This window comes from Diplotaxodon limnothrissa, linkage group LG6 (assembly GCF_057381915.1).
Source record: "Diplotaxodon limnothrissa isolate DT_005_m linkage group LG6, D_limnothrissa_male_GT1.1, whole genome shotgun sequence".
Lineage (NCBI taxonomy): Eukaryota > Metazoa > Chordata > Actinopteri > Cichliformes > Cichlidae > Diplotaxodon > Diplotaxodon limnothrissa.
Window position 1 is genome coordinate 34,043,162 of NC_140601.1, and position 16,435 is coordinate 34,059,596.

A 16,435-nucleotide genomic window follows, 5' to 3' on the forward strand; every position below is an offset into this window, starting at 1 on the left:
CATACCTGGATATAAAAACTCACAATGGACCACGATCAGTCCTGGAATGTCCTGCGAGAAGTCTGGAGAACTATTCCCGAAGGCTACTCAAAGAAATTACAAGAAAGTTTGTCTAAGAGAGTTTAGACTGTGCTGCAGAATAAAGGTGGTCGCACTATTTTCAAGTTCGTTAAAACTGTACAAACTCTGTTCTTGCCTTATATATTGTAGTTCACCTATTTCCCATTGTCCTAACAAAATAGCAAAAAACTGTAGAGGACTGCACAGTACTGTCTATTTTAATGTCTGTGTATTAGAAATGAAAGGAAATCATTTCATTTTAGCGCTACAAATCTATGCTTTGTTAGCTGTCAGAAGTGACAGCAAATAATTCTTAACCTTCTACATGCAGCTAGATTCATTAGTGAAGCTTTCAAACTATTATGGTCAGTCAGCCTGCTCCAGAAAATCTTAAATCTCATCTTTTCTAATCCGAGGAAAATCTATTTTGTACAGGTGTGACCTGTGTCTGTTAATAACCTTTAATACTGTCTGATGTACCACTGAGTAGTTTTAATTTTCCAGTTCGTCTTGATGCATGCTCAATCATCCAGGTAAGTAAATCCCCAAAAGTTTGATTCTGTTCATCTGGACGTAGCGTTTTCAGTGGGAGAAACTCACTCATCCAAATGACTTCTTCAGTCTCAGCTGACTGCAGGTTTCCCCAGTCTTAGGCTACGTCCACACTAATGCATTTTCAAACAAAAACGCATCGTTTTCTCTCCATTTTGGCCTCCCGTCCACACTGAGACGGCGTTTTCCTCGAAGAAAAACGCAGCGTTTCGAAAACGCTCTCGAAAACGAATACATTTGAAGATGGTGCTTTCGCGTCGCAGTGTTGACAGCGAAAATGGAGACTTTCGAAAACAATGATGCATTTTAGTCATGTGATGCAGCAGTTGTTTTGTTTGCTCTCAGTTTTGACAGCCCTATTAAATATTAATATCAGTCTGTACATGCTCCAGATAGCTTTTCTTCAAATTCTTTAACTCTCACTCGCTTTTGCAACTTTGTACTTTTGTGTTACTCGCAGCAACAACTCCACCTCATTGTTAGTCCATTTAAAAGACTCAGTGCTTTTCCTCAACATTTTGCAGCAACATTTCAAAGAGCCAGAAAGTAAATAAGCGGCAGATGGAAATGAGGCAGGTCGGATCTTCTTGCGTTTCACGCATGCGCAGTACTGGAACGTAAGTGTTTTCGGCCGTTTCAATGTGGATGCACAATTCTGTGAAAACGACTGAAAACGCCAGTGTGGACGCGGAGGGTTTTCAGACGAAAACGCCGTTTTCAAATCTATCCGGGCTAGTGTGGACGTAGCCTTAGAAACACTACATTTGCATAATGATGGCACAACACAGAAGAGCCACCTCGTCAGGCCAGGACTCTGCAGTCTATTTACACCTACAGGCCAGTGGACACTCTTTTAGTGATGAGGATGTACACATCCTGGACAGGGAGGAACGCTGGTTTGAGCGCGGAGTCAAGGAGTCCATTTGCGTGAAAAGGGAAAGACCATCTCTGAATCGAGGAGGGGCCTAAGGGTACATCTTTCGTCATCTTAAAATGCTGTGATTGCAGCCATTCCCCAACTCTCTGTGAATGGTACTCATGGCCATTGATCAGTGGTCTTTGATAAATGAGCTTTGATCAGTGGTTGTTGATCAATGGTCATGAAAATTTGCATAATTATGATGAAGGAACTGACCTCCCAGCCAATGTTCCCTGTAATTTTTCATGTCGAACACACAAACTCCCTGAGCGGTCCCTTGGACCACTGTGAGCAACATCAGACGTGTGCACTGTGGTCACGCCAGCATCGAATCCATCCAAGTTACATGGTTTATTAAAATAATCAAATTACAGCATTTACATTTATGTTAGACTACTTTTAATTAACTGCTTTAGCCCACTTACGATGAAATTTAAAAAAAAAATCTTGTTCATGACCTGTGTAGTATGTTAACACTATTGGAAGTAAAAATAACTTGAATTCCAATTTTGAAAACACAACTTTCTTTCTTTTTTTTCTCTTTTTTTTCATAAAGCTCTGACTTGTATTATGAGTATGAGTCTGTGGTCTGGGAGAGAGTCCTGTAACTCCCTGTCTGCAAATTACAGTATATAATGACCAATGTTGGGCAATTAATTATATAGTTACTACTTCAAAAAAGTAACTGAGTTATGCGAACAACAAAGTTTTTTGCAGCTGTTTACCTAAAAATACAGCCAAGGCGTTTTTTTAAATAAACATTTTAAACTATTTACAGAACAATCAGGTGTTCTGCATCAAATTTGATGCCACACAAATTATTTGTACCACTCCAAAAAATAATTTGTGTCCACTATGAGATAAAGGAGAACAACAGCCTGATACCTGCAGGCCTGACAACAGGAGATGTATCACTCCTGTAACACCTGTAACATTCAGTAGTCGCCTCATTGTTCTGACACACACAACAAACCTATTGACTACACTACACACTAACTACACAAGATTTGCGCTAAACATCGCAAATCTCTCACATCTCAAAACACCGCAGTCACTCCTAAAACTTCCCCCTACCTAAACAACTAAATGCCATGTTGCCATATCATTTTTTGATTGGTCGACATGGTACATTTTTCCACCAATAGGAAAGGGTGAGGTTTTTTTGGCTTTGGTTTTGCTCACAGGCGTAGAGTGCTAAAACGCCGTTTTTATCGTTTCTTCCCACAGTGATTATAAACAACAATAGTATTCAGGAAGAAAACCAAACATTGCATATATTTTTATCATAACTCTGGTTTTACGTGGCCTATCAACACAATTTAAAAACTGGTATAAAGTCCACACTCTTTCCGTCAATTGTTCCGTCTGTCCTGCTCACATCTCCAATGGTTGTACACATTAACGTGGCTTCACTCCACATCAGCCACGCAGCTTTGCTAGCTAAAACACCGGTGTCAGCACATAAGGACGCTCTCATAGCCTGTCAATGACGTTGATTAGCTGCGTATATGTGAATCGCATTATTGGCTGGACTATGGGATAAGGTGGCATCGTTGTAATCCCATATGGGATCAGCCAGGCACTTACTGACTAACACTGCAAAACAGAATTGTTAAAGTATTAATTTTAATTTCAATTCAGGTTAGAGTTTGGGGTTTTTTTGTGTGTGCGCAACGCAGATTTTCTGTGTGCAGAGACCATGCCAGCAGTGCGGAATTGCGCACGCGCACAACCCATTGTTCCTTCAGGGGTGATAGTTTCAGTCATTATGCAAATGTGATGTTTATGAGATTGGGGAAACCTGCAGTCAGCTGAGACTGAAGAAGTCACTTGGATGAGTGACGAAACGTTTCTCCCACTGAAAACGCTACGTCCAGGTGAACAGAATCAACTTTTGGGCATTTTTAATTTCGTTTTCACTGTGTAACAATGGTCTAAACGTTAATGAGGAGGAACTGGAGGACATAAAGAAATCCCTAAACTTTATGTCTGAAGAAATAACAACAATTTCAAAACAACAAAAACTGATACTCAATTTAATGGATGATATTAAAGAACTAAGAAGGCAGAGCGAGGAAAAGGACAAGAAGATTGCTATGCTGGAAGGACGGGTGTCAGATCTGGAACAATATTCAAGAGTAAATGATGTGATAGTGACAGGACTGGAAACCAAGCATCAGACATACGCACGGGTAGCAGCAGCAGAGAGAGGGGAGCCACCCGAGCAAGAGCTACGCTCTTTGGAAGAGCAGGTAATGGCCTTCTTTAAAAGCAAAGGTATAGAAATGGACAGTAAAAATATTGAGGGATGCCATCCTCTTCCGAGAAAAAATCAAATACCTGCCATTATCATTCGTTTTGTTAATAGAAAACAGAAAAAAGAACTGCTCAAGCAAGGAAGAAAGCTAAAAGGTACAAATGTTTATTTAAATGAACACCTAATCAAGAAAAATGCAGACATTGCAAGACAAGCAAGAATATTAAGAAAACAGAAGAAAATACAGTCAACTTGGACGTCAGACTGTAAAATATTCATTAAGTTAAATGGAACACCAGAGCAGGCTAAGGTTCTAGTCATCAAAGAGATGACGGAACTAGAAAAATATAAACGATAAATGCAAAGCAGTGCTAAATATGATGTGACCGTCCAAGTGCACAACCAACGCAGATGTCTGACAATTTTCAACTAACAACTCATATAGATATTGAAAATAAGACATTGATGTATGACAGCAACATAGATCCTGATTGTAATTTCTTTAACAATAAGACAAATGAATGCAATTATTATACAAATGAGCAACTTAAAAAGGAATTCAAGGTAGAACAGGGTATAACAATGGTTCACTTTAATAGTCGAAGCTTATATGCAAACTTTCAATCCATCAAAGACTACATAACACAGTTTGAACAGCCATTCAATGTGATAGCCATATCGGAGACCTGGATAACTCCTGGAAAAGAAGAAGACTTTAAAATAAATGGATATGAATTCCTTCATGTAGACAGGATCAACAAGAAAGGAGGTGGGGTGGCACTTTACATTGATAAAAACCTAAAGTACAAAAGAATGGGAAGAATGACAACTGTTATTGATGGAGTGATGGAATGTTTATCAGTGGAAATAATTATAGAAAAAAGGAAAAACCTAATTGTCAGTTGTATATATAGAACACCAGGATCTAAGATTGAGATATTTAAGGATAATATGGAGGACTTATTTACAAATATAAATCAGAAAAGAATGTTTATTTGTGGGGACTTTAATATTGACTTATTGAATCCAAATCATAATAAGAGTACAGAAGAATTTATTGATTCCATGTACAGCATCGGTTTATTTCCACTGATAACAAGACCGACCAGAATAACATCTCATTGTGCAACTCTATTAGATAATATATTTACAAATATAATAGAAGGAAAGATAAAAAGTGGGCTGTTAATCAATGATATAAGTGACCATTTACCAGTCTTTGCATCGTATAATTGCCATTATAAAGTGAACAACGATGGACATAAGATTATTTACAAAAGAATAAGAACAGAGAAGACCTTAAATTGTCTTAGAAATGAACTTTTAAAGCAAGATTGGAATATTGTATATGAACAAACAGAAGTTAATAAAGCTTACGAAGGATTTTTAAGAACATTTAACACATTACTTGATAAAAACTGCCCAGTAATTGAAATCAATAGGAAACACAACTATGCAGGAAGACCATGGATGACAAAAGGACTACAAAATGCCAGCAAAAAAAAGAATACCTTATATCGAGAATTCATAAAAAAGAGAACAATAGAAACTGAAATGAAGTATAAAACTTACAAAAATAAATTAACTAATATAATGAGATCCTGTAAAAGAGAGTATTACATTAAAAGGTTAGAACACAATAAAGATAACACAAGAGATATATGGAATGTATTAAACAGAATAATCAAAAATGAATCAAGGAATAATGATTACCCTGGGTACTTTATAGAAGGGACAAGAAGTATTAATAACATGGAGGAGATAGTAAATGGCTTTAATGAATTCTTCGTAAACATAGGGCCAAAACTGGCAGAAGAAATAAAGGTTGATGGAATAGAAAGGGACACTGGTGAAAATATTGAAAGGAATAGTAGCTCAATGTTTTTAAGAGCAGTGGAAGAGAAAGAGATTTATGACATGGTTAGAGGACTTAAGAACAAAACCAGTACAGACTGGAATGATATTGATATGGTAACGGTAAAGACAGTTATTGATGGTATCGTAAAACCATTAAAATATATATTCAACTTGTCGTTTCAAAAAGGAGTTTTTCCACAAAAAATGAAAGTTGCTAAAGTTATTCCCATTTACAAAACCGGTGAAAGACATCATTTTACAAACTATAGACCAGTGTCAATACTCTCCCAGTTCTCTAAGATACTGGAAAAACTCTTCATAAAAAGATTTGACAGTTTTGTGGAAAAATATGAATTAATGACAGATAGTCAGTATGGGTTCAGAAACAACAGATCAACAGCTTTGGCACTGATAGATTTAATGGAAAAGATAACGGAATGTATGGATAATAAGAGGTATGCGCTCGGAGTTTTCTTAGATCTAAAGAAGGCGTTTGATACTGTTAATCATGAAATTCTATTAAAAAAACTGGAAAAGTACGGGTTTAGGGGAGTGGTTTTGGAATGGTTAAAAAGCTATGTAGGGAATAGGCAACAATATGTACAAATAAATGAATATAAATCTAATTTGATGGATATAGCTTGTGGAGTACCTCAAGGTTCAGTACTGGGTCCAAAAATGTTTATTATGTACTTAAATGATATCTGCAGAGTATCGGAGATTTTAAAGTTTGTAATATTTGCAGATGACACAAATATACTGTGTGCAGGTGGGGAATTGCCACAGGTTTTGGAAATGATCACACAGGAATTAACGATATTAAAGAAGTGGTTTGATATAAATAAATTATCATTGAATCTCGATAAAACCAAATTTATGTTGTTTGGAAACCAAAAGAAAAACATCGAAGTAGAAATATGTGTTGACAATGTATATTTAGAAAGAGTAAATGAAATAAAATTTCTTGGGGTGATCATTGACCACAAGCTCTGTTGGAAGCCACACATTACTTATGTTCGGGGGAAATTGGCACGGGGCATTGCCGTCCTGGGAAAAGCAAAGCATATGTTGGATCAGAAAGCACTGCACATTTTATACTGTGCTTTACTACTGCCATATATGAGCTACTGTGTAGAGGTCTGGGGAAACACATACAAAAGTAACACACAAACAATAACTATAATACAGAAAAGGGCCATTAGATTAATAAATAATGTAGGGTACAGGGACCATACAAATGCACTCTTTGTCAAAATGCAAGCTATTAAATTCCAAGACTTGGTGAAGCTTAAAACAGCGCAAATAATGTATAAAGTCAGAAATAAATTGCTTCCCAAAGAAATCTGTAAATTGTTCATAGAAAGAGAAGGTGGGTATAACTTAAGAGGGAAATGGAATTTAAAAATACAAAGTGCTAGAACAACTTTAAGAACTATGTCAATCTCAATTGCAGGAGTTAAATTATGGAACAGTCTAACAGAAGAAATAAAAGACAGTCAAAACATAAAACAGTTTAAAGTAAAATATAAAAACCTAATTTTAAATAAGTATAAGAATGAAGAAAACGGGGTTAACCCAGGATGGTAATGTTGCTGGTAATGGTGTTGCGGTTCTTTTTTGGTTGTTTTTTTGTTTTTTTGTTTTGTTTTGGTTTGTTGTTTTTCCATAACTTGTGTATCTGCAAATATACACATTCTGTATTTTTCATATGAAAGAAACTATACTGTGGTGGGGCTTGCTAATTTCTTGTTTTTGATTTATGTATGTTATGTTTTGTTTTACTTCATATGTTTATATGTTTCATATGTTGTTTGTTTAATTTAAGACAAAAAAAAATTAAATGAATGAGAGGTAAAACTTGAGGGGGTAGGGACAAATAAGTAAATACTTCAGCCTACTCCTTTTCAAACAAATAATGGAATGATATTTTGTAATGATTGTGAAGGCACATGTTTGAAATGTTTGAAATAAAAATGAACTGAACTGAACTGAACTGAACTAAAGCAGTCTCTAATGTGCATTTATTTGTATGCTTATAGAGCTTTCAGGTACTTCTAGGTTCATGCTGAGTGTGAAATGCTCAGGAAATTATGAGAAAGAGATTTTCTGAAATCTCTAAATTCTGATTTCATTCATTATTTTTTAAAATCACACTTATACCCTAGAAGCTTTCTGAGGGATACCAAGATTTTCCTTGTGGGCAATCTACAGATTCACTTTCAGTGTGTTTTTAAATTGCGCTCAGCACTATGTCTTGCTGACATCTAAAAGATTAATAATAATTAATATTCAACCCAACGTTTTGAAGTCAAAAGCTTATCATCAAACATGTTACTTAAAATCTTGCATAAAACGTGTACCCTTTGACCTCTCTGTGTGTTAGAAGAAGAGAAGGCAAAAACAAATGTAGTCAGTGGATAGGTTTTTGGTCTCTTTGTGGTGCAATCATCCTTATAAGGACTACAGAGAGCAGAGGCTCCTTATATTTGACATGTGATTACAACAGACTTAAAATCAAGATCAAGCTCAAACATTATTTATTTTTTACAAGAATCTTAAGAGATTTGTGTTAATTGGAAGCATCATATATGTTGTGAGGTGTGCATAGCTGGAAGATTCTGCAGCAGCTGACTGAAACCACCCAGAAAGAAAGAAGAAGCCATGTAAAGAAGTCATTCCTAATGAAGGCAAACGGAGGGAAGTTTGATGGAATTATAAACACAGAAAAGCACCATCAGATTTTGATCCAACATACAGAACCATCTGGAAAGGATCTTTTTGCCAAGACTTCATTTTTTTTACTAAGACAATAATCCCAAATACACTGCCAATGAAGTAAATGCATACCTGGATAGAAAAACACAGAACAGATTACTATTAGTCATGGATTGGCCTCCTCAGAGCCTGGACCTCAAAATTATCTATATTTGAGGTCCAGTCTATATTTCCATATGTGTTATATTATATATATTTCTCATATTCAATTCAATTTATTTATATTACTGTAAGTATTTCCCAAAATGCTTCTTGAACTCAGTCTTTTTCTGACCACTTGGGGGCAGTGGAAATTAGTTGTCAGCTTAAAGTTACTGTATAACATATTTAGCAACATTATCTTTTATTTAGAGTCTGGTTAATCGGCAGCTAATCGAAGTGTAGATGGTACAGGAAAAACTATACTTACATGGTTTAAATCAGGATTGGGTGACCAAGTAGTTGGACCCAAACACTGCCAGCAAAAAGTCTTTCACAACATGTCAGATCCATACAGATCGCCTCATTATAAGCACGTGGGTTCAGATGGTTATAATAAACCAGTTCTACCTATAAAGCCTTGAAATGCAAGAAAGATGAAATATGAACCACTGAGTCTTTTTAATTTGCTTGTTTTATATATGCTTCATCTAAAGTTGCATTATATATCAAATTATAGACATTTTGAAATCATGTGACCCATTAAGCTGGGTATGTTTGTGCAAAACAAGAATAAAAATACATAATCAGCTGGTACTATTACCATTTAATTTCACATCTTTACATTCCTGGAGTTCAACGGGCTTTAAACGCACCCTTGAAACAGGAGAATTTCAGCATTGAACCAGCAACCATATAATTCAAGTCAAACATATTCAGCCACCTGAGCTACAGCTGCTCACTGGCACACGTGCTGACATTTAAGTATTGGCAGCCCACCACCAAGTTTCCTTAGCCCTTAGGCAAAGAGAACTGACAATTAGTTCATTGGATAGCAAAACCAGGGACGCGAGGAGGAAGCAGCTGATTCCTTGACAGAACAAAGAAGTGTGTCCTCATTAAAGCACACCACACTGTGGAGAACTGTACAGGGAGAGTCAGAGCTGGGTGATAATTACTGTGGTGAAGGAGACAGTGTCTCGTGCTTCTTTCTGTTCTCTCACTTTCCTTGTCCTTCAGGTTCAATGATTCTTCAAAAAAATAAATAAATAAGAAAAAAGTAAGACCAAAGAAATTGTGATATAATGGACTTTTCTTTTCCCTTGATCAGACTGAACAGATTTCCTTTTTGACCTTGGGCATCTATCATTTTGTGTCCTTTAAATACAGGAGCAGTGAAATTCATTCAACAATTTCCCACAATTAAACTATATATTCAGTATGACATTAAAACATGCTCCTTTAGATTATTGGATGCCCTGTGTTTCACTACAACCTCTCTGAGTTCTTGCCAAGTGAGTATTTATTTAAGTCTTGTTTGTCAATGCTGGACTGGAGTGGTGCGTGTTCACTGTTTTGATTGGGTCCAAAGTGGCCTTGTAGTTTAAGATTGAAGGTAAGGCACTTTCCTGTGGCAATAAAGTCTATCAGAGAGCACTACTGCCTGTTATTTGACCTTGGTACACAATAATACCTATAATAATAATACCATTATTACAAGCTGAATGAATTCATTTTTCTATGTGTTCATTATTTTTGCTTTGTGAAAACAAAACAAAAATGTCCTGGAAGAATGTTTGAGGGTATAAAAGTCCTGGAAGATTGTTTTTTCCATCAGTTCATTGCTCAAAGAACATTTTTTGTTAATATGTACTGAAATTGCTGACTATTTCCGCCCACATGGTTTGGCGACTTACAATTCTGACTGGCACCTCAGATAAATGTCTTTTACGAACCCCTGGGCTGTAACTCAGCTTTTCCTCTGCACGTGCTCCAAGTTGCTGGTTGGTGGGGTGGAGCTCATCAATGTCAAGTGGGAACGCCTCAGCCCTGCGTACGCAGACTTTAAAGCTTTTGCTGCCACTTTATTCTGCCTCTCTGCCATCTAATAGTCTGCTAACATGCTGTCGACTTAGTTTCTCTACTACTGTTTCCTCACTCATAGAAGTCATGCACACTCTGCACCACAGATCGTAATGATTTCCACATCACAGCAGAAATCTCTAAGACAATTACATCCTTGCATAAAGCTAAGGAACTTGTAAATCGGGATTCTCTTTATATACAGTACTGCTCACTCATAGTGATGCTGAAGTATGGGGAAATGTGTATTAAACAAATACTAAAACAGTAATTTTGTTACAACAAAAAACTATTAATATAGTATGCCGAGCAAATTATTATGATGCAACAAACATATTCTGTATTCTGCTGAATATATTAAAATTTCCCAAATAAAAAGATTTCAAAATTATGGATCAAGTAAAAAGCTATTAATTACCTCCAGGTGTCCAGGATTTGTTCCAGCTGAGAAAACTGATTTATTAATTAAGATGACTATTGTAGGAGCCATATGAGTTGCTCCTTTTTTGACTATGTGGGTTGATTTAAATGGACTCACTGTATTGGTGCACGGGTGTGGGGCGTGTCTCATGGGTGTGGTAGATGACAAATGTGGTTGCACTCACCTGTTCACGGCACCTGATGTTGATGAGCAGAAAGGTTGGGTGAGCATGAGGCAAAACCTTCTGTTGAGCGCAGCTTGAATGAGTTTGATGTATTTTGACTGTAACTTGTTGGTTTTTGTATATTTATGCACTAATTGATGCCTTAGGCTAAGTTGTAATTTGGCATAGTAATTAGTACAGTTCTTTTTGAGTTGCAGTTATTTGTTTGTGCAGTCTGTGCATTTGTTTAATAGTTAATCCCAGGCGCTGATTTGTATATTGGACAGTTGCATGTGGAATAAAAGGAGCAAATGGTGCAGAAGTGTATTTTATGCGTTTATTGTTGCGCGTCATCTGTGTCCTCATGTTTAGCCTGCCGCGGCCGTTGGTTGGAGGAGCCGCAATACATTGTCAGCAGAAGAGTTTGTAGGTTTTATTGGATTATTTATATATAGATGAGTTTTATTGGTGAGAGTTTTATAGTTTGCTGTTTCCACACAGCTTTTAGATTAAACCTTTGGCTACACAAAACAGATTTCTTTCAGGAGTCATATTCCCCTGTTAGGTTTCAGCAGTACAGCTGCACTAGGCGTTGTACTGATTTGCTTTCTAGTTATTGTGCATCAGGTGGTGGGACAATGTAAAATTCCTGTTGCTGATGCAAAGCAGCAGTTGGCTCTTGGTCAATCCTAAATTTGATTGGCTTGGATTTTTATCAGATGTATTTATTAAAGGTCATGTCTATCCAGACCTGACCTTTGAACCTATAAAGTGTAAAATAAAATATTATGATTTATTCTGCATTTTTCACAAAGTTAGTTTTAACATGAGTTCCTAAATTACAGCTGAATTGTGCGGTCGCGCTCACCTTTGACCACTAGACCCTATTTAGTTCATCATTAAGTCCAAGTGGATTGTCATTAACTTACACAAAAATTGGAAAGATATAAGATCAAAGTATCTTTCACCACAATATATATTTTTTTATTCTTGAGTGAATGTTTCTTTCCCTCAAAACATTAAAGAGATATTGCCTTGTAATTACAGTAATCCAAAGAGTTTTAGGGGTTTGACCTAAAATATTGTTTACTTTCTATTACATGTGCCTGCTATATATATAAAAAAGTAGAATAGATAATGGTGTCGTGTTGCTCATTTGAAAAAATAATTTATTGATACAGCAGGATTGGATAAAAACTGAAAAACTTTTAAGCAACTTTTGTTTTTTGCCTTTTTCTGTCAGGTGTATCATCATGTCTCCATTAATTATTGACTAATTATTAGTTTTCAGGTGGAATTTTGGTAACTTTGTTAGGAATAAAAGTAAATAAACCATTTAATATGTAGAATGAAATACATATTAAAAGTCACTCCTTCTCAAATCAAGTCATACATGTATTTATATTACATGTAATGAACATGCTATTTTCCATCTATATCGCTTAGAAGACAAAGAAGACAAGCAACTTTTACTTGTTTTTTAGGGGGGGGTTTCACGTCTTATATGAAATTTTGTCTTCATACTGCCTGTACTTTTCTATCACTTTCTTCTATCTTTTTTGTCAGCTTCCTCTACTTTGGGCTCTTCTGTTTTTCACTGTTATGTGCTTCCATCTCCATCACCATCTCCAGACCTCTCTCACTCTCTCCTTCTGTAACTCCCTACTTCCCCTCTCTTCCTGCAGACCTACAAAAACACAGACAGAGGCCTCAGTAAGTGCTGTTTTCCTGGCCAGGCTGGAGGACCCTCCCCATAACTAAACAGGAGCCAAGCTTATTTTACCTTCACACAGCCCAGACTGGACCAGTCTGGGCCAGACAAACACAAAATACTTCATTTGATACATTTGGACCATCTGCTTCTGCGGGCTGTCTCCTTGAGCCAATATAGTCAACAGAGAGGGCAGATCAAGACCAACTATGTGGGTCCAAGGATTAAAATAGACAATGAATATTGGCATTATATTTTGTACAGAGTTTCTTGATGGCTAATTAGGAATTTGGCAGCCACTGAGGATTTTCTGTTTTCCTTTAGCTTCAGCATGGCATCACTTTTGTGGAAATGTTTGAAAAACTAATTGGCTTTTTGCAGTGTGTTATTTATCCATTTTTTTTAAATGCCACATATATCTATGTCTCACTCATTAGAAACTGTAATAATTTATTGCATTCATTTTCTGTCTTGACATCAGATCAAGCTGGCAACACTAGATAACACTAGTTCTAGTTTTCTAGAAAATAACTGAAATCTCTATTTGTAGATGTGTACAAGTTTACAGGAAAACAATGCTTAATTTTCTATTGTATAAAAGGGAGAAACTAAGAAACTGCCAGATAATTTGGAGATATTCATATCTAATAAATACAGGAAAACACTGTCTTTGTTTTGTCTGCTGCCAAGGATAAAATCCAGAAAAACTATTAGCTACAAAAAGATATTTGGAGAGAGATAATAATATGAAATAGAGTAGATCCTAAATTTTTCAGGGATATCAAAAGTCAACAAGCACACCAGCCAATGATGTTCAATACACTCTTCTATAATTAACTCACATTAAATCAATAAAAAAGAAACTCAGATGTTCTAAAGTAATGGCAACAAACTACAGTAAGAAACCGAATCTTCATTACGTATACATCAAAACCATTACATTACTGTTGAGTTCCTATGAGCTTAAAGCAGTCTGGCTTTTCTCCTCTGACCTCTGGCATCAACAAGACCTGGATATTTTGTGTTTATCAGACCTTTCTCTGTAAATCCCTCAAGTTGGTTGTGCTGGAAAATCCCAGTAGATCAGCAGTTTCTGAAATGCTCAGACCAGTCCGTCTGGCACCGGCAACCATGCCACGTTAAACCTCACTTAAATCCCTTTTTTCCCCATTCTGATGCTTACTTTGAACCTCAGCAGGTCATGCATAAATGCACTGAGCTGCTGTGAGATGACTGGGTGATTAGATACTGTGGTTAACAAGTTAAACACGTGTACCTAACAAAGTGGCTGGTAAATGTGTAATAAGATATGCAGAACCGCTTAACTTATTACATTTAACCAAGGTTTATCAGCTTCAACATAATACCAATCTCTGGGTTTTATTCTTTTTGTATTTTTATTTTGTGTTTGTTTCTTATGTTCATTAACTAAAACATTATAAAAAATCTTTATTTTGTTTGTTTTATTTTTTCCCAGGAAGTGCCTTGGTGGATCAGAAATTTCAGGTGGGGGGTTTCCTTGTTGCTTTGAAATACTATTTTCAAGAAAGCCGTGAATCCCTCTGAGACTTTAACTGCAAACATATTTCATCAAGTTGAATTTGACATTGAAAGACTTGTTCTTTGTGTTCTAGCCCTGTACTCTTGTTTCTCTTTGTTTCAAAATTGTCTGAAAAGCTTTTTTTTTTTATATATTGCTCTCGTTCCAGCAAAGCCTAGCTTGAGCTATGCCTGGGGATCAACAGCCTATAGCCATGGCCTCAAGATAAAAATGATTCTCTGACGAGGAGGTATCTAAAGCACTTTTAAACATCTGTCAGCAAAAAATAAGAAATAACAGTTCTTCTAAGGTTAAATGTTCAACTCCACAGGACACAAACTGGTTTAAAATTCTGATCTAAAATTTTTGGATATTGTGAAAATATTTGTTTTAAATGCAAGCTTTTATTACCAACTTCTTTGTAATGTTTTTAGAATAGAATAGCTCTTTATTTTCAATGCACATGTACAACATGTGCACTGTGAGGATATGAGTCAGACATTTTACTATTTCATGAAAAACAACTCATTTTGAATTTGATGGCAGAAAGACGTCTCAAAAGTTGGGATGCGTGCAACCAAAGACTGGAAATGTAAGTGGTGCCAGAAAGAAACAGCTCAAGGAACGTTTCGCATCTAATTTGGTTAATAAGCAACAGGTCAGTATCATGGTTCGATATAAAAAGACCATCTTAGAGAGGCAGAGTTTATCAGAGGTAAAGATGGGCAGAGGTTTGTCAACCTGCAAATTAATTGTGTCTATACACATCATTGTGGAATGACTTCAGAAGAATGTTCTCTGCCTTACAAGGGAAGACACGGGCACGATTCTGTCATACAAATCGATCCACGGGCTCGGGGACACTCCCAAAAATAACTGTCTGTAAACTCAGTTCACTGTGCCATCCTCAAATATAAAAAGAAGCCATATGTGAACATGACCCAGGAAGTCTGCCATCTTCTCTTGGCCAAAGATTATTGGACTGAGACAATGTGGAAAACTGTTCTGTGGGCAGTCAAATCAAAATTTGAAATTCTTTCTGGATGTTGCTTTTCCTAAACAGGAGAGGGATCCTCTGCCTTGTTCAACGGACCGAATTCAAAGGCCTACATCTCAGATGGTATGAGGGTGCATTAGTCCCTATAGAAATGGATCATTAATGATCAAAAGTATATACAGGATCAAAGCAGCATATGCTCATAAGCAGATTATGTCCTTTTTCAGAGAAGGCCTTTCATATTTCAGATAAAAAATGCTACACCTGGTTTAGTAGCAGAGAAGTCTGGATGCTGAACTGGTCTGCATATAGATCACAAATTTCATCAACTGGATAAAATATGAGTTTAGAAAATCTGCACATCATTTTACACTGAGTCCCAACTTTTTGCACCTTTTTGGGTCGTACATACTCTGAAAAGTCACTACTCAGGTTTAGAAGTCAGCATCACATCACCCCATTCCTGATCTCTTTCCACTAGCTCCATGTCTTTGATTTTGAGATTCTGCTAATCACCTTCAAGGAATGCTTGGATCTGGCTTCAAGGTAAATAGCAAAAACTGTTGACCACCACCCTTAAATCCTCAGGCTTGACTCCAGAGGAGATAAGGCTCTCAGAATCAGTGAATTCCTTCCAAAATCACTTCTGAAATCATTTTTTTTTTATGTGATGCAGAGCATTTATTGCTTTTGTCCTCTTGTTTATTCTTACTGTACTGTTATTATCGCTTCTATTCTTTTCAGTATTTCTTATTTACCAATTTGTGCTTTGTTTTGTACATTCCTTTTTCTTTTTTAAAAACGCTGTCTCAACTTTCCCTTATCTTGTGTTCTTTGGCTTTAATATTTGGCTTTTTGTTTGAATTTACCTTCTGATTGTTCTCCTTCGTACTTATCTGCCAAAGTGCATTGCAAACTATGTTTTGAAAGGTGTATGTATAGATTTGTACACAACTCTTTATTTTTTAACTTCCCCTAAAATATTGAGTGCAGACTGTCTTTCAGTCACGCATATTTTTGTCTCTCAAATATAAGCTCTACAGTGAAGAACTGCCAAAGACTCATGAGAATAAGAAAGTATGCAAGTTATTGTGGGGCTCTTCTTTGTACAGAGCACCAGATGCCTGCAGGAAGGATGTGTGCGCTCTGGCCAAATCAAATACCCGAGAAACACTTCTAACA